Genomic DNA, 26,507 nt, shown 5'->3' on the forward strand with positions numbered 1-26,507 from the left:
CACAACTTCATATGATAATGCGGCACCAACACTTATCAAAGATACGCTGGATCGTCTCTCAATGATGCCAGCGCAAATAGAAGAGCTGAAGCGATCCGCTGCTCGGGCAGGCGCCTTGCTGGCGCTGACTCGAGCCAAGGCATGGATAGCTGATCTTGATCCGACTGATATATCTAAAGGCTTCCCCAGTGCACAAGAAAATGGCGAAGAATTTGACAATGACGCCCTCAAACGGATAACAAGGGAGATGCGTCCTTTGGCGAGTCAACTAGCAGAAGAGGCGAACCTGACGGTTCACCGATCTTTCTATGATGCAAACAGCAAACAGGTTGAAGCTGTGATTCCTGAAGTGCAGAACCTCATTCCACCAATCCGTAAGCACACTTACGCCCCTGACATTGATCCGGCTGAGCTTATAAGTGAAGAGGCTGACTTTCAGGCCTTGACCCGGATTGACTGGACCACCAATGACTTCCAGCCATTGGATGAGGAGGAGGCTGAACCGATGCCAGATGACCCATCTACCTCACGTCAACCCGGTGATGAAGCTTAATCCGTCAAGGCGGTTGATATATTAGGAACGATCCATGAATAATTCCATATTTTGGGCCTTGGAGTGCCGTGTAATAGGATAGTAAAAAACTTATGATGATCTGTTGCCATCGTGCAAGAGATATTTTACGTGGATTCGCCATATCAATGTCAATTTTGTTCCAAGTATCATAATATGCAATTCCTGTATTCATAAAAAGACAAAGGGTCCTGGCAGTTTACTGCCGGACGGGTCATAATGCCCAAAATAGGGCGGATTGATAATCAAATCATAAAAATATGAAATTATACATACCGGTAATATAAGATCCCTGGTTAGTTGGCTGGCCAACTTGAATTGCGATAAGGGTGAAAAGAACCCAAATCTGAATTATTTGTATCTCCATCATTTTCTGATGTCGTAGATTAAGTCATACCGGGTGATGATTCATGCCAGATGATCCGGGCTATTGACAGGAAGTCAACGCCAAGCCGGGTTAAGAAACTCCGGTTTAAAATGAAGGTCTGTCAATGTGTAGTTGCAAACCAAGCCGGTTTAAGGAATACCGGGTAGAAGATGAGTGATCAAGCCAAGAAAAATCGGTTTAACATAAAATGCAGCCAAAACTCAAATGAAAACCGTGTAGTCGAGGCTTTTTGTGGGCTGCCAGGCCACTGAGTTGAACCATTTAACAAAGCCTTTTAAGATGGACCTCCAACTAACCAATCACCATTTTAACTTTGACAAGTGCAGGGTCTCAAGGAGAGTAACTGTCAAACGTTCGGAAGGCCGTGCCAGGATGACCTGGATAGGAGTGTCTTACTTGATGAAGGCAGCTTAACTGGGGTTTTAGGTAAATGTACCAGGCTTCCAAGTCGTGGGTCGATACCCAGCTACAAGGGTCCATTCAGACTTCTTGGTATTGGACCAAGGAGCCCCCAAGTAACGTGATGAGCTGTGCTCATTAGGTGCCTATGTTTGAGTTGTGCATAGCATCGAAACTCTCTTTGGCCCTTTGGGTGTGAAGCTCCCAAGCTTTGTGGCATGATAGCCGGTTTAACGGGTAGTACTCTGCTTTGTCAGTTGAAGCCCCCATGTAGCTCAAAGAATATTTGAGAAAAAACAGCAGAGGCCCCGCTTTAAAGAAAGGATGCTGATTTATTTATTGATGATAATACATACATTGTCAAAATATGTACATAAAAAAGAGCCTGTGGCTCAAGTGTAGTAAGGCCGGAGGAGAGCTATGTTCCAGGGCCCCGGGTCTCCTCCTCAGATTTGTGTGAGTCATCTCGAACGTCAATGAGGTAGTATGATCTGTTGTGCAGATTCTTGCTGACCACAAAGGGTCCTTCCCAAGGCGGGGATAATTTGTGTATGCCGGTCTGATTGGGGGCTTCTTGAAAGGCTCTTGTCCTAAACTGGCGGCTGTGATACCGCCGCAGGTCTTGTTGATAAACCGCCGAGCGTGCCAAAGCCATATCCCGCTTCTCATCTAGCAAATCCAGTGCCTCTTGGCGGGCTTGCTCGTTGCCCGCTTCAACGTAATTAGCAACCCGGGGCGAATCATGACGTATATCACTTGGGAGAACCGCCTCTGCCCCGTAGACCATAAAGAAAGGCGTGTATCCTGTTGATCGATTGGGGGTGGTGTTGATGCTCCACAACACAGAAGGTAATTATTCCACCCAACAATCCGGCCTCCACTTCAAGGGAATCATGAGCCGGGGTTTAAGACCCTTTAAGATTTCTTGATTAGCTCGCTCTGCTTGACCGTTGGATTGAGGGTGCGCCACAGATGCTAGGTCAAGCCGGATGTGCTCTCTCTGATAGAAATCCTCCATCTCACCTTTGGAGAGGATAGTACCATTATCCGTGATAATGCTGTGTGGGTAGCCAAAACGGAAAATAATCTTTTTGAGAAATTGAACCGCCGTAGCTGCATCACAGTTGCTAACAGGCTCCGCTTCAACCCACTTGGTGAATTTATCAACTGCCACCAACAGGTGGGTCTTCTTGTCCCAGGAACGTTTAATGGGTCCCACCATATCAAGCCCCCAAGTAGCAAAAGGCCAAGTGATGGGAATCATCCGTAGCTCCTAAGCCGGAACATGAGCTCTGCGTGAAATTTTTTGACAAGCATCACATCGCTTTACCAGATCCTCCGCATCAGCATGAGCTGTCAACAAGTAAAACTCATGACGAAAAGCTTTTGCAACCAGGGACTTTGAACTGGCATGATGACCACAATCCCCTTCATGAATTTCCCGGAGGATCGCTTGGCCTTCCTCCGGCGAAACACAACGCTGAAATACGCCTGAAACACTACAGCGGTGCAACTCGCCATTGTGAATAACCATGGACTTAGAGCGCCGGACTATCTGTCAGGCCAGGACTTGATCATTTGGTAGCTCACCCCGGCTCATATATGCCAGATATGGAACCGTCCAATCCGGCACGATGTGTAAAGCGGCCACCAGCTGCGCCTCCGGATCAGGAACAGCCAGATCCTCTTCTGTTAGCAATTTAACAGACGGGTTATGCAAGATATCTAAAAAGGTGTTAGGAGGTACCGGTTTACGCTGATATCCAAGTCGGCTCAAAGCATCTGCCGCTTCGTTTTTGCGCTGATCAATATGCTCCACCTGGTAACCTTTGAAGTGACCCGCCACAATATCTACCTCACGCCTGTAATCCGCCATGAGTGGATCCTTAGAATCCCAAGTACCAGAAACTTGCTGAGCCACTAGATCAGAATCTCCGAAACAACAAACTCGAGTTAAGTTCATCTCTTTAGACACACGGAGACCATGAAGTAGAGCTTCATACTCAGCTGCATTGTTAGTACAAGCAAACATCAAACGGAGGACATAGCAAATTTTATCACCGCGAGGGGAAGTTAGGACAACTCCAGCCCCTGAGCCTTCCAACTGCCTTGATCCATCGAAATGAATAGTCCAGTACGTATTATCCGGCTTCTCTTCCGGTGCTTGCAACTCGGTCCAATCATTGATAAAGTCCACAAGAGCCTGAGACTTGATGGCTATTCGAGGTACATATTTCAAACCATGTGGACCAAGCTCAATTGCCCACATGGCAACCCGGCCAGTTGCTTCTCTGTTTTGGATGATATCGCCCAAGGGAGCAGAACTAACCACTGTGATGGGGTGACCTTGAAAATATTGCTTGAGCTTTCGGCTGGCCATAAAAACCCCATACACCAACTTCTGCCAATGCGGATAGCGTTGCTTTGATTCGATCATAACTTCACTGATGTAGTATACTTTTCGTTGAACCGGATACTCCTTCCCAGCCTCTTTACGCTCTACCACAATTGCCACACTGACCGCTCGGGCATTAGCAGCCACATATAATAGTAAAGGCTCATGATCAACTGGGGCTGCGAGAACTGGCGGTTCAATCAACTGCCGTTTTAACTCCTCAAAGGACGCATTGGCCGCATCACTCCAGACGAAATCATCCGTCTTCTTCAGCATCGATAAAAGGGAATGGCCTTCTCACCCAGACGACTGATAAACCGGCTGAGGGCTGCAATCCGGCCTGCGAGACGCTGAACATCATTGATACATGTCGGTTTAGCCAAGGATGTGATTGCCTTGATCTTTTCCGGATTAGCCTCAATGCCCCTGTTAGACACAAGAAAACCGAGCAGCTTGCCTGCCGGAACACCAAAGACACACTTATCCGAGTTAAGCATCATCTTGTAAACCCGGAGGTTGTCAAACATCTCCTTGAGATCAGCTATCAATGTCTCCTTTTCCCTGGATTTCACCACAATGTCATCCACATAGGCATGAACATTACGCCCAATCTGCGTGTGAAGACAATTTTGCACACAACGTTGATAAGTTGCCTAAGCACTCTTGAGCCCAAAGGGCATAGAAACATAGCAGAAGGCTCCAAAGGGAGTGATGAAAGATGTCTTCTCCTGGTCCTTAACTGCCATTTTGATCTGATGGTACCCTGAGTAAGCATCCAAAAAACTCAGGCGCTCACAACCCGCCGTTGCATCAATGATCTGAGCAATACGCGGGAGAGCAAAAGGATCGGCCGGGCAAGCCTTATTTAAGTCCGTGTAGTCCACACACATACGCCAAGTCCCGTTTTTTTAAGAACCAGCACCGGATTAGCCAACCATTCAGGATGAAACACTTCAACGATAAACCCAGCAGCCAACAGCCGGGCTACCTCCTCCCCAATTGCCTTGCGTCTCTCTTCATTAAAGCAACAAAGAAATTGCTTGACCGGTTTAAACTTTGGATCAATATTAAGAGTGTGCTGAGCGAGTTCCCTCGATACACCTGGCATGTCAGAAGGCTTCCATGCAAAGATGTCCCGGTTCTCACGGATGAACTCGATGAGCGCGCTTTCCTATTTTGGATCTGAACTGCTTGGATGAATCGCCAGGTACAAAGTCAACAAGCTTCGTCTCGTCAACCGGTTTGAAGTGTAGGGTCGGGTCATGCTCAGTGGTGGGCTTCTTCAGAGGGGTCATATCTCCCAGATCAACATTCTCCTTGTAAAACTTTAACTCCTCTGTAGCACAAACCGACTCAGCATAAGCCACATCACTCTCTTTGCAATCCAAAGCAATTTTCCGACTTCCATGAACCGTGATGGTTCCTTTGTGACCCGGCATCTTGAGCTGCAAGTAAATATAACAAGGCCTGGCCATGAATTTTGCATAAGCCGGTTGTCCGAACAGTGCGTGATACGGGCTCTGGATTCTCACCACCTCAAAAGTCAATGCCTCAGACCGGGAATCATGTTCGTCCCCAAACACAACTTGCAAAGCAATCTTGCCCACTGGATATGCCGACTTTCCTGGTACCATGCCATGGAAAACAGTATTGGATGGTTTAAGATTTTTATCTGTCAACCCCATTCGGCGGAGTGTCTCATAATACAGAATATTAATGCTTCTTCCTCCATCCATAAGTACTTTGGTGAACTTGTAACCTCCCACCTGAGGTGCCACCACCAGAGCTAGCTGACCCGGATTGTCAACCCGGGGCGGATGATCCTCCCTACTCCACACGATAGGTTGTTCCGACCAGCGTAGATAGCGTGGAACTGCCGGTTCAACCGCATTGACCGCCCTCTTATGCAGCTTCAGATCACGCTTGCATAGACTAGTGGTGAATACATGATACTGTCCACCATTCAGCTGCTTCGGGTGACTTTGGTAACCCGACTGCTGCTGATTCCCTTGACCACTCTGTTGGTTATTACCACCTTGGTTGTTCTGGTTACTATGATTATTCTGAAACCCAGAGCCTGAACCGCCGCCACCATAAAAACCTGGACCTGAACCGCCCGACGGGCCCTGATCATACTGGAAGAGATCAGAATTTTTGAACTCCTTCATGATGTTACAATCCTTCCAGAGATGTGTTGCAGGGACCTCTTTGGTTCCATGCTTTGGACAGGGCTGATTCAACAAACGCTCCAGATTCATCGTCCCACCATGCTGGGGCGGCTTACCCCTACGACGCTGCACATTAGCATTAGCCACAAAATCTGAATCCGCTTTACGCTTACCATTATTCCCATGGCCTCCCTGGTTGTGCTGCTGTCCCTTCACACTGCCGTTCCTCTTTCCCTTCTCCGGTTTCTCATTATCAGAATCGGGATCCTTGGTATTATCAGAATCGGCATATTTTACCAAGGCTGCCATGAGGGTTCCCAGGTCGTTGCAGTGGCGCTTGAGCCGTCCCAACTTCTCCTTCAGTGACTTAAACCGGCAATTACGTTCCAGCGTGATAATCGCTTGGCCAGCGTTAATTCGGTCGGACGAGTGCAAAACTTCTGAGACCCGGCGCACCCAATGAGTTGTGGACTCGTTCTCACCCTGAACAGAAGCATCCAGATCTACAATGGACATGGGCTGTTTGCACGTATCCTTAAAATTGGCTATAAACTGGGCCTTCAACTGATCCCATGACTTGATGGAATTAGCTGGCAGATTTTTCAACCAAGTGCGGGCTGGTGCTTCCAACATCATTGTGAAGTACTTTGCACAAGCTGCTTCATCCACATCCAGCATCTCCATTGCCATCTCGTAAGTCTCGACCTATGCCTCAGGCGGCTGATCCGCCGTATAGTTAGGCACCTTGCGCGGTCCCTTGAAATCCTTGGGTAGACGCACGTTACGGAGAGCCGGAATAAGGCACGGTACTCCCCAGGAACTGAAAGCAAGCTCGGTGCCTCTGTCAACCGACACTGTTGGCTGAACCGGGGCGGGTTGATAATGACCCAAAGCGCCATCCCTTCGAGCCCTGCCATGGTCCACTACCTCCTGAGCATTGCAACGCCGCGTGCTGCTAGACACCTCTGGTTCGTCCATCCGCCTGCTATAACTTGGGCTCGGACGGGGGGTTGAATGGATCCCGTCTCGGCTATATGAATAAGCCTGTTGCTGCACTATGGCGGTTTGAAGAAGATCTCTTGCCCGCCGTGTCTCAATTGCCTCTATTGAATCTCCTTCCATTGGAATGGCTGCCAAGCATGAAGCCGCAGCAATCATGTTATCCAGGGGGCTCGAAAAGTGACCCGGTGGTGTAGGCACATACTGTGGCGGGTTAACTGTCCGTCGGGGTAGCTCCGTTGCCCGTGGCTGATCCGGGGCGATCCTCAGCGCTTCGGCTCGGTCTGCGGCTTCCGGATTGCTCGGCCTAGCGCCTGGGGTCTGAAAGAGATTTAACCCTTCATAAACCGGCGGCAGACGCGACCGATACTTCCTTCGTAACACCTCCTCTGACGCGGTCCGGTCCAGCATGAGCCAGTAATTCTGTGCTTGTATCTGCTGTGCTTGAGCATTCAAAGCGGCCTGTTCCTCAGACATCCTATTATCCTCAGCCACCAGGTCCGCCTTAGCCTGCGCAATCTGCTCCTTCAGCCTCGCAACTTCCGCATTATGCTGATCCTGCGTATCCGGGGTGACTGTCGCGGTTAACAAGGTTGCCCACGCGTCCATTAAACCGGAGAGAACCTGCGCCGGCCAGCGCGCCGAGGTACCTGCCGCGGCCGCTGATCCGGTTGTCATTGCTGCGGTCGATGAAGACTGTAACACAGGTTGCATGCCGTCCATGTAAATAGCAACCCGGCTCGGCGCTTCAGGGAGGTCTGGAATACTGTTGCCATCGGAATATCCCTCGGGCATACCGTCATGAATCTGGTACAAGGACTCGGTTTCGCCAGTGGATGACTCGCCGTCGGAATATACCGCCGTGTCGCCCTCAGACACCGGTTCAGATCTGATCCCATGGACACATCCTATGAATGCACGCTTCACGGCAGGTGTAACCTGGGCTGGACTTGCACGCTGAGCCGTCTCGACGAGGTCGGTGTAGATGTCTGGCTCAGGGCCTGGTTCGCTGATCTTGCCAATGAAGACATGAATTCCGCCGAAGGGGACCCGGTACCCGTACTCGATTGAGCCGGCCTCGGGGCCCCATCCTTTGTCATCAATGTAAAGCTTGCCGCGACGACTTTTGGTCATCCGGCCGATCACGTACCCCTTAAGCCCTTCAGAGCAGCCCTTCAAGAACTCGACACCATCGTGCGATAGCCCCACGGTGGGCGTCAACTGTCGTGGAATTATCACGTCAGATGTCCTCGTGAAAGGACTTAGTCGTGGAGCCATCGCAATGGGTTAGCTTGAAGGGGTTAAACCGGACAAGGGACACGGGAGTTATACTAGTTCGGCCCCTTCGATGAAGGTAAAAGCCTACGTCTAGTTTGTGATGGGATTGATTGGGTTTCGATGATCAGGGAGCGGAATACGCTTGCCTGAGTCTCGAGTTGTTGTTTGTTGTCCCTAAACCGCCGCCGGGTCGCCCCTTTATATACACAGGTTGACGCCCGGCCGGTTTACAGAGCCCCGAGGCCGGCTCATACAAAGTGTCTGGCTCGGTCTCTCCTTTCCTAACTTATACTGCAAGTTTACATAGTCATGGCGGTTTACCACTATGGACCCTAATCCGCCTTTGGCTTCGGGCTTCTATGCTTCCTTTAGTAAAGCGCCATCTTTCGGATCTTCACGGGCTTTAACATAGTCAAGGGTGAACCAGACCCTCCTGGCCGGTTTATGCTCAGTAGCTATATCCTCCACAGGCAGGGCTCCCCAAAGAGGGACAAGCAAGAAACAATCTCTAGGGCTAGATACAAAGAGCCGGCTTACCGGTGACTCCCTCATGATCATAATGAGACCTAGCCACAAACAACAGGTAGGGTTATTACTGGATGATGTTTCTCGGGGCCCGAAGCTGTCTAAATCCTTGTCTTGTGTTGCGTGTCTCGATTCCGCCCAACCCCTCTCAAGATACCGCATAGATGCGTTGGCCTCGCGACTAAGTCCTCAGACTAGGACATCTGCCATGACAATTCCACGGCAGTTTCCCTCCTTTGTATGTTCTTCCCCTCATGAGTCTGGTCGCCATGTCGCCTACGATGGCCTACACCAAAGTGGACCTACAAAGAAAATACAAAAAATGTTTTGTGTGCCACAGAGCGGTTAAGCCGCATTGTGTGGCCTAACCTGGCTTTGCCTCCGCCTGCCGCGGGGGTGGTTAATTGGGCTCTTGATGAGCTAGGCTATCCTGTCGTGGATTAGTTCAGACTCTTTCGACGATGTCCGGGAACCTGGCTGTCGAATGAAGGTTCAATTGAAAAATGCCAGTCTGTACTTCTACAGTTAAGCCGACGGTGTGTCCTTTAGTATGGGGGGGGGCGTTCGGCTTTGCCATTAACTATTATGACGTCGCGTGGACTGGGCATCTTGAGCTTAAGATAAGCGTAATGGGGCACCGCGTTGAATTGGGAAAACGTGGTTCGTCCGAGCAGCGCATGATAGCTGCTGCGAAAAGGGACGATGTCAAAGATTAACTCTTCCTTACAGTAATTATCCAGGGGTCCGAAGACTACCTCCAGAGAGACGAAGCCTGTACAGCGGGCCTTCACCCCTGGTATAGCACCTTTAAAGGTGGTTTTAGTGGGTTTGACCTTTGAAGGATCGATACCCATCTTGCGCATTGTATCCTGATAAAGCAGGTCCAGGCTGCTGCCTCCGTCCGTAAGGACTCGTGTGAGGTGGAATCCATCAATTATTGGGTCAAGGACTAGCACAGGTAAGTCGCCCTGACGGATATTGGCCGGACAATCCTTGCTGTCAAAGGTGATCGGGCCGGACGACCATAGGTTATATTTTGGGGCGACTGGCTTAGTTACGTCGACATCCCTGAGTGTGCGCCTCCGCTCCCGCTTGGGAATATGGGTGGCGTTTATCATGTTCACCGTTTTAATTTGCGGGGGAGATTTCTTTTGCCCTTCTGTGTTCGGTGGCCGGGGCTCCTTGTCGTCGTCATCGCTTTGCGACCCCTTCTCCTTGTTTTCGGCCCCTGACCTGCCAGCTTGTTTGAAGACCCAGCATTATCTGTTGGTATGATTGGCTGGTGTTCCTAGGGTGACGTGAATTTGGCATGGACAATCGAGTATACGGTCCAAACTGGACGTGCCTGGACTGTTTCTTTTGAATTGTTTCTTCTTTTGACTGGTATTAGAGCCGCTGAATCCAGCGTTGACGGTCGTGTCTTTGGCGTTGTCTTCATTACTTCGATGCTTATGTTTGCTTCGTCGGGATTTGCCGTTGTTATCTCTTGGTTTAGAGTTGCCAGGATTTCTTGATTTGCTGTTGCTACGAGCCAACCAGCTGTCCTCGGCCGCAAAAAAGTGGGTCATGAGTGTCATAAGGGCTGCCATGGACTTCGGCTTCTCTTGGCCGAGGTGTCGGGCAAGCCACTCATCACGGATGTTATGCTTAAAGGCCGCTAGGGCTTGGGCATCCGGACAGTCAATGATTTGGTTCTTTTTGTTAAGAACCAAGTCCAGAATTTCCTGGCTGACTCTCCGGGCTATTGGGTTATGTGACTTAAGTCGTCAGCATCCGGTGGTCGCACATAAGTGCCCTGGAAGTTGTCAAGGAATGCACCCTCCAGGTTCTCCCAACTGCCAATGGAGTTTCCCGGCAAGCTATTCAGCCAATGCCGAGGTGGTCCCTTGAGTTTTAGTGGGCGCTACTTGCTGGCGTGTAGATCATCGCCGCGGGCCATGTGAATGTGGAGAAGGAAATCTTCGATCCATACCGCGGGGTATGTTCTCCCATCATATGATTCTATGTTTACAGGTTTAAACCCTTCTGGGAATTCATGCTCCATTACTTCGTCAGTGAAGCATAGGGGGTGTGCGCGCCTCTATGCTGGGCTACATCGATCGCGCGCAGTTCGGATGAGTTTGGTCTGCTGTATTCGGCCTGGACGGATTTGTATTTAGTATATCCGGCGTGGCGGTCATCGTCACACGTTAGGGCGCGCCCCCGCGTTCTGTAGATCGATCTTGACTGTCCTGCTTTGTTTTCCAATTTGTCTCGCAGGTCATGTGTGTAGCCCCGGGCCTTGGTGTTTTTAGTTGTTCAGCGACGTGGTGCGCGCTGGTGTTTGGGCTGATACGCCACTTTGTCTCGGCCACGGGGTGGTCGGTCAGCCGCATCCTGCACTGTAGTATAGGCTCCAGTGCTTCGTCCTCGAATTGGGGTAGCAACCTGCGCCTCGGGTAGCTTTTGGTTGGGCGCTCGAGTCCGTATTCCTCGGCCGCCAGGACTGCAGTCCATCTATTAGTGAGAAGATCTTGATCAGCTTGAAGCTACTGCTGTTTTTTCTTCAGGCTCTTTGCAGTGGTTACAAGCCGGCGCTTAAAGCGCTCCTGCTCGACGGGATCCTCAGGCACGATAAATTCTTCGTCGCCGAGGCTCACCTCGCCTTCGGAGAGAGGCATATAATTGTCATCCTCCGAGTCTTCATCCATTTCCTATTCATCGGGGATAGCTTACCCGTCCTCCCGTCTGGCCTGCTCAAAGCTTGGCTGGGTGGGATTGTTTTCGTCTTCGGCATCATCCGGAGTGCTATTGTCTCTGGTGCCTGATACGTCTCCAACGTATCTATAATTTTTGATTGTTCCATGCTATAATATTACCCTTTTTGGATGTTTATGGGCTTTATTTTACACATTTATATCATTTTCGGGACTAACCTACTAACCGGAGGCCCAGCCCGTATTGCTGTTTTTTGCCTATTTCAGTATTTCGAAGAAAAGGAATATCAAATGGAGTCCAAACGGAATGAAACCTTCGGGAGTGTGATTTTTGGAACGAACGTGATCCAGATGACTTGGAGTGCAAGTCAAGAAGCAATCGAGGCGGCCAGGAGATAGGAGGGTGCGCCCACCCCTCCTGGGCGCGCCCCTATCTACTGGGCCCCTCAGGCGGCCACAGATGTACTTCTTCCTCCTATATATACCCTCGTACACCGAAAACATCCAGGGAGCCAACGAAAAACAATTTCCACCACCATAACCTTTTGTATCTGCGAGATCCCATCTTGGAGCCTTCGTCGGCGCTCCGCCGGAGAGGAATCGACCATGGAGGGCTTCTACATCAACACCATAGCCCTTCCTGTGATTTGTGAGTAGTTTACCACAGACCTTCGGGTCCATAGTTATTAGCTACTCCCTCCGTTCCTAAATATTTGTCTTTCTAGAGATTTCAAATGGACTACACATACGGATGTATATAGACATATTTTAGAGTGTAGATTTCACTCATTTTGTTCCGTATGTAGTCACTTGTTGAAATCTCTAGAAAGACAAGTATTTAGGAACGGAGGGAGTAGATGGCTTCTTCTCTCTTTTTGGATCTCAATAACATGTTCTCCCCCTCTCTTGTGGAGATCTATTCGATGTAAACTCTTTTTGCGGTGTGTTTGCCGAGATCCGATGAATTGTGGGTTTATGATAAGGTTTACCTATGAGAAATATATGAATCTCCTTTGAATTCTTTTATGTATGATCGAGTTATCTTTGCAAGTATCTTCGAATTATCAGTTTGATTTGGCCTACTAGATTTATCTTTCTTGCCATGGGAGAAGTGCTTAGCTTTGGGTTCAATCTTGTGGTGTCCTTTCCCAGTGACAGCAGGGGCAGCAAGGCACGTATTGTATTGTTGCCATCGAGGATAAAAAGATGGGGTTTATATCACATTGCATGAGTTTATCCCTCTACATCATGTCATCTTTCTTAATGCGTTACTCTGTTCTTATGAACTTAATACTCTAGATGCATGCTGGATAGCGGTCGATGTGTGGAGTAATAGTAGTAGATGCAGGCAGAGTCGGTCTATTTATCACTGGCGTGATGCCTATATACATGATCATGCCTAGATAATCTCATAATTATTCGCTTTTCTATCAATTGCTTGACAGTAATTTGTTCACCCACCGTAATACTTATGCTATCTTGAGAGAAGCCACTAGTGAAACCTATGGCCCCCGGGTCTATCTTTTATCATATAAGCTTTCAAATCTACTTTTATTAGCATCTTTACTTTTCCAATCTATATTATAAAATACCAAAAATATATTTATCTTATCATACTATCTCTATCAGATCTCACTTTCGCAAGTGGCCATGAAGGGATTGACAACCCCTTTATTGTGTTGGTTGCGAGTTCTTTGTTTGTTTGTGTAGGTGTGTGGGACTTCTGAGGAGCCTCCTACTGGATTGATACATTGGTTCTCAAAAACTGAGGGAAATACTTACGCTACTATTGCTGCACCACCCTTTCCTCTTCAAGGAAAACCAACGCAAGCTCAAGACGTAGGAGTGCCGACATCGCTGGTTTTGCTATGGCGGGATTTAGAGCGGCGCCGCTGACGTCGGCGCTTGGATTTCTTCTCAAGAGGATCATCCTCTGTTGCATCCTTTTGATCTTCGCCATTGTTTTCTTTGGGTGTGTCCACCATATATATGTCATATGATGAGGTGGCTGTCCAGCGCCCTGTGGGCAGTGGTTCCTGTTCTTCTCCGGCGTCGTCGTCCATACCGTCGATGTCTTCGGAGTCAAAGTCAAGTATGCCGGTTAAGTCGTCGATAGTGGCTATTAAGTGGGTGGTGGGTGGGTAATGAATTCCTTCATCGTCCGCTTCCCACTCAAGCCGGACATAGTTCGGCCAAGAGTCTCCTGACAGGGAGAGAGATTTTAATGAGTTCAGCACGTCGCCCAGGGGCGAGTGCCGAAAGATATCCATGGAGCTAAACTCCATGACTGGCACCCAGTCGGATCTGGTGGGCATGGATGCATGTGGTTCAGAGTCTATTGCCGGAGACAAGTCCGAGGGTCCGATAGCACAGATCTCATCGGAAGTGAAATCTGTGTTCGGCTCTATCGCCGTTGAGTGTGCGGCCTCCATGGTGGGGTCCATCCCCCCGTCCTCGGTTGGCACGATCTGTACTGGATTTAAGGCCAGGGCAGCTTCTGGTGTGTTCTCCAGAACACTGTCCGATGGCAGATCTAGGTCATGCTCATCGCGACTGTGGGGGCACCTGACATGGGCTCGAATCCGTCGAAGATCAAGTCTCCGCGGATGTCGGCAATGTAATTCAAGCTTCCAAATCTGACCTGATGGCCAGGGGCGTAGCTATCGATCTGCTCCAGATGGCCAAGCAAGTTGGCCCGCAGTGCGAAGCCACCGAATATGAATATCTATCCGGGGAGGAATTCCTCACCCTGGACCGCATCATTGTGGATGATTGAAGGAGCCATCAAGCCTTATGGTGACGACACAGTGGAACTCTCGATGAAAGCACCAATGTCGGTATCAAAACCGACGGATCTCGGGTAGGGGGTCCCGAACTGTGCGTCTAAGGCTAATGGTAACAGGAGGCGGGGGACACAATGTTTACCCAGGTTCGGGCCCTCTCTATGGAGGTAATACCCTACTTCCTGCTTGATTGATCTTGATGATATGAGTATTACAAGAGTTGATCTACCACAAGATCGTAGAGGCTAAACCCTAGAAGCTAGCCTATGATTATGATTGTCCCTGTCCTACAGACTAAACCCTCCGGTTTATATAGACACCGTAGGGGGCTGGGGTTACACAGAGTCGGTTATAGAGAAGGGAATCTTCATATCCGAATTTCCAAGCTTGCCTTCCACGCAAAGGAGAGTCCCACCCGGACACGGGACGAAGTCTTCAATCTTGTATCTTCATAGTACAAAAGTCCGGCACAAACATATAGTCCGGCTGTCCGAGGACCCCCTAATCCTGGAATCCCTCAATAACCAATCATACATAAAAGAATTCAGAGGAGATTCAAACATTTCTCATAGATAAACTTGATCATAAACCCACAATTCATCGGAGCTCGACGAACACACCGCAAAAAGAGTTACATCGAATAGATCTCCAAGAAGATCGAGGAGAACTTTGTATTGAGATTCAAAGAGAGAGAAGAAGCCATCTAGCTAATAACTATGGACCCGAAGGTCTGTGGTAAACTACTCACAACTCATCGGAGAGGCTATGGTGTTGATGTAGAAGCCCATCATGCTCGATTCCCCCTCCGGCGGAGCTCCGGCGAGGGTTCCAAGATGAGATCTCGCGGATACAGAAGGTTGCGGTGGTGGAAATAGTTTTTCGTGGTGCTCATCGATGTTTTCAAGGTACGGGAGTATATATAGGCGAAGGAGGTAGGTCAGGGGAGCCACGAGGGGCCCACGAGGGTGGGGGGCGTGCTCACCCCCTAGGGCTTGCCCTCCTGCCTCGTGGCCGCCTGGGCTGCTTCTTGACGTCCACTCCAAGTCTCCTAGATTGCGTTTGTTCCAAAAAGATCGGTCCCGAAGGTTTCATCCCGTTTGGACTCTGTTTGATATTCCTTTTCTTCGAAACACTGAAATAGGCAAAAACACTGCAATTCGGGCTGGGCCTCCGGTTAGTAGGTTAGTCCCAAAAATGATATAAAAGTGTAAATTAAAGCCCATAAACATCCAAAATGGGTAATATAATAGCATGGAGCAATAAAAAATTATAGATATGTTGGAGACGTATCAAGCATCCCCAAGCTTAATTCCTGCTCGTCCTCGAGTAGGTAAATGATAAAAATAGAATTTTTGATGTGGAATGCTACGTAGCATATTTTCAATGTAATTTTATTTATTGTGGCATGAATGTTCAGATCCAAATGATTCAAAATAAAAGTTCATATTGACATAAAAGTAATAGTACTTTGAGCATACTAACAAAGAAATCATGTCTTCTCAAAATAACATGGTTAAAGAAAGGTCATCCCTACAAAATCATATAGTTAGGCTATGTTACATTTTTGTCACACAAAATACTCCCATCATGCACAACCCCGGTTTCAGCCAAGCAATTGGTCCATACTTTTTAACGCGCTTCATCCTTTTTCAACTCTCACCCAATACATGAGCGCGAGCCATGGATATAGCACTATGGGTGGAATAGAATATGATGATGGAGGTTGTGTGGAGAAGACAAATAATGAGAAATTCTCACGTTGACGAGGCTAATCAACGGGCTATGGAGATGCCCATCAATTGATGTCAACATGAGGAGTAGGGATTGCCATGCAACGGATGCACTAGAGCTATAAATGTATGAAAACTCAACAAAAGAAACTAAGTGGGTGTGCATCCAACTTGCTTGCTCACGAATACCTAGGGCATTTTGAGGAAGCCCATCATTGGAATATACAAGCCAAGTTATATAATGAAAAATTCCCACTAGTATATAAAAGTGACAACATAAGAGACTCTCTATATGAAGAACATGGTGCCACTTTGAAGCACAAGTGTGGAAAAAGATAGTAACATTGTCCCCTTTTTTATTTTTTTATTTTTTGGGCCTTTTTTTGGCATTTCTTTTTTTTTCTTTTTTTATTGGCCTTTATCTTTTTATTTATTTGGGGACAATGCCCTAATAATGATGATCATCACACTTCTATTTATTTACAACTCAAGAATTACAACTCTATGCTAGAACAAGATATGACTCTATATGAATGCCTCCAGCGGTGTACAGGGATATGCAACGAATCAAGAGCGACATGTATGAAAAATTATGAAGATGGCCTTACCACAAATACGATGCCAACTACATGATCATGCAAAAGCAATATGACAATGATGGAGCATGACATAATAAACGGAACGGTGAAAAGTTTCATGGAAATATATGTCGGAATGGCTATGGAAATGCCATAATAGGTAGGTATGGTGGCTGTTTTGAGGAAGATATAAGGAGGTTTATGTGTGATAGAGCGTATCATATCACGGGGTTCGGATGCACCGGCGAAGTTTGCACCAATGCACGGTACGGAAGAGGCTAGCGATGATGGAAAGGTAAGAGTGCGTATAATCCATGGACTCACATTAGTCATAAAGAACTCATATACTTATTGCAAAAGTTTCATTAGCCCTCGAAGCAAAGTACTACTACGCATGCTCCTAGGGGGGAGGTTGGTAGGAGTTAACCATCGCGCGCCCCCGGCCTCCACACATAAGGAAGGCAATCAAAAGAGCACCCCATACAACAAATTTGTAACACAGCTTCTACCATACGTGCACGCTACGGGACTTGCCAACTTCAACACAAGTATTCCTTAAATTCACAATTACCCAACTAGCATGACTCTAATATCACCACCTCTATATCTCAAAACAATTATCAAGCATCAAATTGATCATAGCATCCAATTCACTTTCTATGATAGTTTTTATTATACCCAACTTGAATGCCCATCATTCTAGGACCAATTTTATAACCATAGTAAATACCATGTTGTTCTAAAAGACTCTCATAATAATAGAAGTGAAGCATGAGAGATCAATAATTTCTACAAAATAAAACCACCGCCGTGCTCTATAAAGATATAAGTGAAGCACTAGAGCAAATTTATCTAGCTCAAAAGATATAAGTGAAGCACATAGAGTATTCTAATAAATTCCAAATCATGTGTGTCTCTCCCAAAAGGTGTGTACAGAAAGTAGGATTGTGGTAAACTAATAAGAAAAGACTCATATCATACAAGATGCTCCAAGCAAAACACATATCATGTGGCAAATAAAAATATAGCTCCAAGTAAAGTTACCGATAGACGGAGATGAAAGAGGGGATGCCTTCCTGGGCATCCCCAAGCTTAGGCTTTTGGTTGTCCTTGGATTATCTTGGGTTGTCATGGGCATACCCAAGCTTAGGCTCTTGCCACTCCTTATTCCATAGTCCATCAAATCTTTACCCAAAACTTGAAAACTTCACAACACAAAACTCAACAGGAAATCTCATAAGCTCCGTTAGTGCAAGAAAGAAAAACCACCACATAAGGTACTGTAATGAACTCATTATGTATTTATATTGGTGTTAAACCTACTGTATTCCAACTTCTCTATGGTTCATACCCCCGATACTAGCCATAGGTTCATCAAAATAAGCAAACAACACACGAAAAACAGAATCTGTCAAAAATAGAACAGTCTGTAGCAATCTGTAACTTTCGAATACTTCTGGAACTCTAAAAATCCTACCAAAATAGGAAGTCCTGGGAAATTTGTCTATTGATCTACTGCAAAAAGAATAAACTCAAAATCAAGTTTATGTGATTTATTAAAGTTATTCTTGTGCGTGCAAAAGTTTCTGTTTTTCAGCAGAATAAAATTAACTATCACCGTAGGTTATCCTATAGGTTCTACTTGGCACAAACACTAATTAAAACATAAAACCACATCTAAACAGAAGCTACATGATTTATTTATTACTAAAAAAAGAAAAAGCAAGGAACAAAAATAAAATTGGATTGCCTCCCAACAAGCGCTATCGTTTAACGCCCCTAGCTAGGCATAAAAGCGAGAATAGATCTAGGTATTACCATATTTGGTTTTTAATTTTTTAGCGGAGTCATGCTCGAATCCGGGAGGTTCTTTATGTTTCCCCTCATACTCAGAAACTTTTAGATCTAAAGAATCCAACCGCTTCTTACAAAGGGTAATCAACATATTCATGCGGTGAAGATTTCCGCTAACACTCTTAAGAGGTTCAAGGGACTTTTCAAATTTTTTGTTACTTGGCAAATTTTTTCAAAGACTTGTGTCTCCTCCGGGGTATGATGTGATCCCCCTTTTTGAGGTAGTGTTCCCACTATTCCCTGTATGACTTCATGCGCAATACTGGGATCAATTTTGATAAAATTTCCTTTAGCAACGCAATCCAAGATTTGTCTATGGGACATATTTAGTCGAACATAAAAATTGCGAAGAACAATTATAAATTTCACCTCTAAGGTGCAATTACGATAAGATTCCATCATCCTATACCAAGCATTGTTTCAAGTTTTCTCCTTGCCTTTGCTTGAAGTGAAGAACTTCAAACTCGGGAGACAAAGGAGCAGATAGAGGACTAGCCATGATAAACAATCTAACAAACGAGCACACAAGAGACAAGCGAAAAAGAGAGGCGAACGGGAAAAGAGAGGGCGAATAAAATGGCAAGGGTGAAGTGGGGGAGAGGAAAACGAGAGGCAAATGGCAAATAATGTAATGCGAGGGAGATGAGTTTGTGATGGGTACTTGGTATGTCTTGACTTGAGCGAAGACCTCCCCGGCAACGGCGCCAGAAATCCTTCTTGCTACCTCTTGAGCACTGTGCTGGTTTTCCCTTGAAGAGGAAAGGGTGATGCAGCAAAGTAGCATAAGTATTTACCTCAGTTTTTGAGAACCAAGGTATCAATCCAGTAGGAGGCTCCTCACAAGTCCCTCGTACCTACACAAACAAAAAAGAACCTTGCAACCAACGCGATAAAGGGGTTGTCAATCCCTTCACGGTAACTTGCGAAAGTGAGATCTAATAAAGATAATAAGATAAGATAAATATTTTTGGTGTTTTTATGATATAGATTGGAAAGTAAAGATTGCAAAATAAAAGTAGATCAGAAACTTAATTGATAAAAGATAGACTCGAGGGCCATAGGTTTCACTAGTGGCTTCTCTCAAGATAGCATAAGCATTATGGTGGGTGAACAAATTACTGTCGAGCAATTGATAGAAAGTGCATGGTTATGAGATTATCTAGGCATGATCATGTATATAGGCATCACGTCCGCAACAAGTAGGCCAAAAAAATTCTACATCCGCTACTATTACTCCACACATCGACCGACTCTTGCCTGCATCTAGAGTATTAAGTTCATTAGAACATAGTAACACATTAAGCAAGACGACATGATGTAGAGGGATAAACTCAAACAATATGATATAAACCCCATCTTTTTATCCTCGATGGCAACAATACAATACGTGCTTTTCTGCCCCTGCTGTCATTGGGAAAGGACACCACAAGATTGAACCTAAAGCTAAGCACTTCTCCCGTTGCAAGAAAGATCAATCTACTAGGCCAAACCAAACTGATAATTCAAAGATACTTCCAAAGATAACCAATCATACATAAAAGAATTCAGAGGAGATTCAAATATTTCCCATAGATAAACTTGATCATAAACCCACAATTCATCGCATGTCGACAAACACACCGCAAAAAGAGTTACATCGAATTGATATCCAAGAATATCGAGGAGAACTTTGTATTGAGATTCAAAGAGAGTGAAGAAGCCATCTAGCTAATAACTATGGACCCGAAGATCTGTGGTAAACTACTCACAACTCATCGGAGAGGCTATGGTGTTGATGTAGAAGCCCTCCATGGTCGATTCCCCCTTCGGCGGAGCACTGACGAAGGCTCCAAGATGGAATCTCACGTTTACAGAAGGTTATGGCAGTGGAAATAGTTTTTCGTGGTGCTCATCGATGTTTTCAGGGTACGGGAGTATATATAGGTGAAGGAGGGTATGTCAGGGGAGCCATGTGGGGCCCACGAGGGTGGGGGCGCGCCCTCCTGCCTCGTGGCCGCTTTGGCTACTTCTTGACGTCGACTCCAAGTCTCCTGGATTGCGTTTGTTCTAAAAAGATCACTCCCGAAGGTTTCATTCTGTTTGGACTCCGTTTGATATACCTTTTCTTTGAAACACTGAAATAGGCAAAAAATAACAACAATTCGGGTTGGGTCTCCGGTTAGTAGGTTAGTCCCAAAAATGATATAAAAGTGTAAAGTAAGGCCCATAAACATCCAAAACGGGTAGTATAATAGCATGGAGCAATAAAAAATTATAAATACATTGGAGACGTATCATCACCCCTTCCTAGGCCTCGCCGCCGTCCACCGCTCTGGTGCTCTCAGCGCGGCGTGGTCAACGTGGTCAAGGAACGACTTCCATCAGAAGAGTACTGTATGTGGAGAGGCTGATAGCTGGGTCCAGGGCGACCTCAAGGAAGTGCCTCCTTATCACGCGCAAAATAATTATTCCTCCACCTGACAGCAGGGACCCATCGGACGAACAACCATATTTTGTGAAAAAACGTTTCCCCCTGACTGCTGGGACCCACTAGCTACATCGCACGTAAGGAAGTGCGTCCATATTATGGGCAAAAAAATGATTCGCCCCCTTGACTGCTGGGACCCACCAGCTACATCTTTGCACGCAAGGAAGTGCCTGACAGTCGGGACCCACCTGGTCGAAGTGTACATACCATTGTCATTCTGGTCGCAAATGTGTACGTACATACTGGTCGATGTAGACGCGCACGTATCGTAGTAGAGGCACGCACGTAGCATGTACACATACGTACAATGGCCAGGGTGCAAGAAAGTAAATACGGCCACATACGTACATACGGGCGGGGTCTCGGACGCCTACTCGCGCATATGTACGGCCAGGGCTCGTGTACATGGCTGGGTCGGAACGGAGAAACTGCATCGTCATCTTGTTCATCAGGAGGTAATAGAATGCATCGTTTTCATCTGGAGGCAACAGAATGCGTGGGAGCCAACCGGCTCGGACGGAACATCCGAGGGAAACGAGGCCTAGTGTACCGCAGAACGGAGGAAACGGCCTTGTGTTCGACCGGCCACGGTCCAAACGGGATCCTGTTCATCGGGAGGGGTCTGACGTACCGCAAAACGGAGGAAACAGACTTCTGTTGGACCTCGTATGGTCGAAACGGGGTCCTGTTGATAGGGAGGGATGTCGCGTACCGCAAAACGGAGGAAATAGACTTGTGTTGGAGCGCTACAATCGAAACAGGGTCCTGTTCATCAGGAGGGGTGTGGCATCCGCAAAACGGGACTCCACGGGATACTGTTCATCTCACCGTCGACCTCCTCCAGCATCCATGGGCTACTGTTCATCCACCGGCGACCTCCTCCAGCCTCCACCTGCTCATATTCATCCACGTGCTTCTGTTCATCCAGCCTCCACCGCACGCTACTCCACCGACTACTGTTCAACCAGCCCTCCCCATGTACTACTGTTCAACCACCCCTCCACGGGCTACTGTTCATCCAACCCTCCACCGGCTACTGTTCAACCAGCCCTCCACGGGGTCGTCCTGTTCATCCAGCCCTCCACGGGGTCCTGTTCATCTAGCCCCAACCAGCTCGATCGGGGTCCTGTTCATCCAGAGGCAACACCACAGGGTCCTGTTCATCCACCCCCACCGGGAACTGTTCATCCAAACCCCCCCAGCAACACTCACTATTCATCCAGAGGCAGCATCGATCAGCTTCAGTTAGCAGCAGTAGCGAAGGAATCGCTCGATCGCTCGGGTTTAGTAACGCGTAGCCTACAGTGCAGTCGCTCGGGTTCAGTTAGGCGACGCCTCGCTCGGGTTCAGTTAGAGCCCAACGCCTCGCACCCACGTGCGTACGGTACGAGAGAAACACGCATCGCTCGGCCCCCGACCACCCACCATAACCGGGAACTCCCCGATATTTTCCTTGCCCTCGTTTCTACCACGGTTTTCCATCATGGACGACCCAAATAATGTCATGCAGCTGCGTCTCCGGCCCGCCCAGGACGAAAAGCCCATTTTCTGTCATGATTTTTTGTCATAGAAGTAGGAGCCCACCACATCTATGATGATACCGGGTTTTGTCACATTTATCGTCATAGAAGTGTCATAAGTATGACAGAACAAAAAAATTGGTTCGGCCCAAAATGTCATGGATGTGTCTTTTTTTGTAGTGTCAGGTGTGACATGGGCGTGAATAGTTGCATTTTGAGTGTAATATAGGCAGACAAGAGAGTCATTTCACTATTCTTCTTCCCTTTAATCTTAAGTGAGGATCTACCCGAAACACCCCCCCCCCCTCCAAAGCGAAATAAGTTAAGCCCAGGCCCATAGCTCAAAAATGACTTCTTTATATCTTTTATGGCTTATTTTGACAATAAGCCCTGAAAAGGCGGAACTGAACTGGCCCTTAACCTGCAATTCAATTGTGCGTGCACTGCTGAATCACTCCTGCCTGCTATAGTGTACATTTAGGCATCATCATACACGTCATAACCTAATATATGTGCATTCCATTGTAGAATCTGGAATATCCAATGTTTATGTTAGTTCATACGTTGCACATGATGTTTAAATGCCCCTTAAATCTGGTCAGTCAAGTGATGGTCTTTAAGCCTCCTTCTTTGCTTCTTTTCTTGATATGTAAGATTTGCTCACACATCTGTTCAATTGCTTGTTTGCATCAACCAGCCATACTAGCATTGTTTGCTTTGATTACTTGCTATTCTTTGACCTAACACTCCAACTGAGGTTGTCAATGATTTAAACACTAAGGGCAGCTGTAATGGGGCCTTGTCTAACTCATAGGTGACATAAAGGTTTGGCTGTACACTAAAGTACGCTCTTTAAGAGTACCTGGAGATCCAGTTCGAAGGTAGGCCTAGTTTTTACATAGTGCAGACATAGTAAATGCTCATTTCATTGTGTGCAAGTGCAAGAGATGCGGCATGTTTCATTATGTGGTGTTGTTTTGTTATAATCTCATCCTTTTGTGTTCACAGACTGAAAAGTATGCAATTTATCTTCCAAGGAGACAAGTAACTAGTTCGTGTCACCTTGCAGAGGGGGTACAATGAAGATAAGATTGAGGATTTCCAAGTACAAGATGTTAGGAAGGAGCCTTGCAAGAGAAGTAGGAGCTGCGCTGAGCCTCTTCAACCAGTTAAGGTAAGTCATTGTATCCAACTCAACAGTTCAATTCCTTGTTTGTTTTGGGCACAGTTAATTTGCTCTTTTTAGTTGCTTTATTTGTCCTCAATTAATGAGATGCCCAAACAATGATGCATGATGTTGGGTACTTGTATAACTATTGGTTGACATAATTAAAGGCCTTACCATTTAATTACTCTGCCGAAGGTGTGCCTGAAGCTTTGAAGTCTATTAACCAACTATTATTGCATGAGGCTCACAATCTAGTTTATACTAGGCTAATGATTACATAGTTTTGCTTGCTGTAGTAGGTTTATATGAATCCCTCTGTTGTTCATTATGCTCCCTAAGACTTTAATTGAGCTACAGAATGGCCAACTGCTTGCTTACTTATACGCAACGTGCTGTCTAAATTTGTAACTTGTCTGTGTTTTGGATTGGGCCCCAACATCATGCTCCTCTGGTGAGCTAAGAGAGATTTATGTATGCAGGCTGCACAGACTAGTTTTAATAATTTTTAAAATATCACCTGCTTATGCTTCATGACGTCTAAATTATTGTTAGTCCTATTTTGCCATGTACAAAATAGTCTGTCTTGCTCGCTTCACTTTTGTAACTATATTTTTGCCCTAGTCATGTGTACTTATAGAAACATTTCAAGATGAAGTGACATCAACACAAAGATCTGCGAGCAATGCGGCATGGCCGTTACCGAATGATTATGGATTGGAATTGGAATGTGCTGATGTTCTCGAGCATCAAGTAGAGGTGGCAAGACAACGTGTACATGATTCTCAACGTACAATCAACAAGTTGAGACTGGACATGCAAGTATGAGATGCAGGAGTAAAAAAAATGAAACAAGACACTGAGTTAACAAAGGGAGTCCTGGATTAGGGGGTATCCGGACAGCCGGACTATATACTTTGGCCGGACTGTTGGACCGTGAAGATACAAGACTCAAGACTTCGTCCCGTGTCCGGATAGGACTCTCCTTTGCGTGGAAGACAAGCTTGGCGATCCGGATATTATATTTCCTTCTTTGGAACCGACTCCATGTAAACCCTAGCCCCCTCCGGTGTGTATATAAACTGGAGGGTTTAGTCCTTAGAGACAGAATCATAATCATCATAGGCTAGCTTCTAGGGTTTAGCCTCTACCATCTCATGGTAGATCAACTCTTGTAACACTCATATCATCAATATCAATCAAGCAGGAAGTAGGGTTTTACCTCCATCGAGAGGGCCCGAACCTAGGTAAAACATCGTGTCCCTTGCCTCATGTTACCATTAGCCTTAGACACATAGATCGTGACCCCCTACCCGAGATCCGCCGGTTTTGACACCGACATTGGTGCTTTAATTGAGAGTTCCTCTGTGTTGTCATGGCAAGGCTCAATGGCCCGTCTCATTGTCAAGGACAACATCACCTTTGGGGGAGAAATGGTTGTAGGCCAAACTCTCCGACTAGGTGGCTTCGTCATGGCCGCCCGATCGGCTGTCGCGCCAACGATTACCTCTCGGGTCATCACGAATAGCCTCCACGTCAAATCGGAACTCGCCGAACAGATGGATCCGAGGAAGCTCTCCTCCCTTAATGAGCCCTTGGATCGCATCGCCGCTTTGGGAGTCGCCACAGACTATGACCGGATGACCAAAGGGATATCAAATCCCCACCGGTCACCCACGAGATAGCAGTAGTGGAGGAGCCACATATAGATTATCCCTCTATTTTGAGGACGAATTATGTCCGGATTACCGAGCTCCCTGAGCCGGATACTCGCTCACAGGAGGACACGACCCAGATCCCAGACGTAGAATCGGGTATCGGGTTGGAAAAATCGGGCAGCGTTCCGGATCCCGAGCTGTCAAGCCCGGAAGCTCCCCTGCCCCAGGGCGTTAGATCGGATCAGAATCCAGATTCAGCTACACCCACCCACCCAGACTTAAACCGTCTCTCCCATATCAGACAAGAGCCCCAAGAAACAGTACATCGCTACTGGGCCAGATTCCTCCTTGTGCTAAACAAGGTCAAGGACTGTCGCGAGGAAGACGCAATCTCACTTTTTTGCAAAAACTGCACGAACAAAGATACCCTCAATGCTATAAGTCACCGTGACATAGTACACTTTGCTGACTTAGTGACCATAGTACAGAAGTACTGTGCGATGGAGAGCGCCTGGAAAACCCAAACCGAATTTTGGGATAGTCTGGCTCTCACTCACTAGTAGAAAAAGGGGCTAATCTGAGACACATTAGTGCCGGTTTGATTTTGAGCCGGCACTAATGTGTCCATTAGTGCCAGTTCCAATGGCTAGGCGGGCGGACATCATTAGTACCGGTTCGTGGGCAACAATTAGTACCGGTTCATGCCACGAACCGGTACTAATGATGCTGTGTCAGGCTGTGGGCCCCACGAATACCTTTAGTACCGGTTCATGTCATGAACCGGTAGTAGAGTTTCTTATTAAGCTGATTTTTAGTCCCACCTCGCTAGGAGAGAGGCAGTAGGAGTTGTTTATAAGCCGTGAGTGCAGAGACGATGGAGAGGTGCAATGCTCACCTGCAGCTTGCTTAGCTTCAAGCCTTTCGGAATAGAATAGATTGCATGGAGCTGTGTGCAGTGTAGTCTACCCTATTCCGAAAGGCTTGAAGCTAACTAACGAGCCTTGCGCCTTTTTTTATTTTTAATAACTTATTAGAACTCCAGACTTCTTGTGCTACAACAAAAACTGGCATTTCATTTTTTTAACTTATTACAAATTCAGACTTTTTTGCGTTCAGTAAGCACCATTCTAAGCCACGTCATCAATTTTCAACCCTTTCTGACATCATTTGCTCCCCTGGCACAAACTGGACAATATCTTTCGAAGTATCAGGGCCGGTTTCAGACGAAAGAATAGAGAGGGTCACGGCAAAAAAGAAAAAACTATATAAAAAAATTACTCAAAAATAAATAGAAGAAAACAAATAAAGCAGAAAAGAAAAAACTATATATAAA

Source organism: Triticum aestivum, chromosome 7B (genome assembly GCF_018294505.1).
Source record: "Triticum aestivum cultivar Chinese Spring chromosome 7B, IWGSC CS RefSeq v2.1, whole genome shotgun sequence".
NCBI lineage: Eukaryota > Viridiplantae > Streptophyta > Magnoliopsida > Poales > Poaceae > Triticum > Triticum aestivum.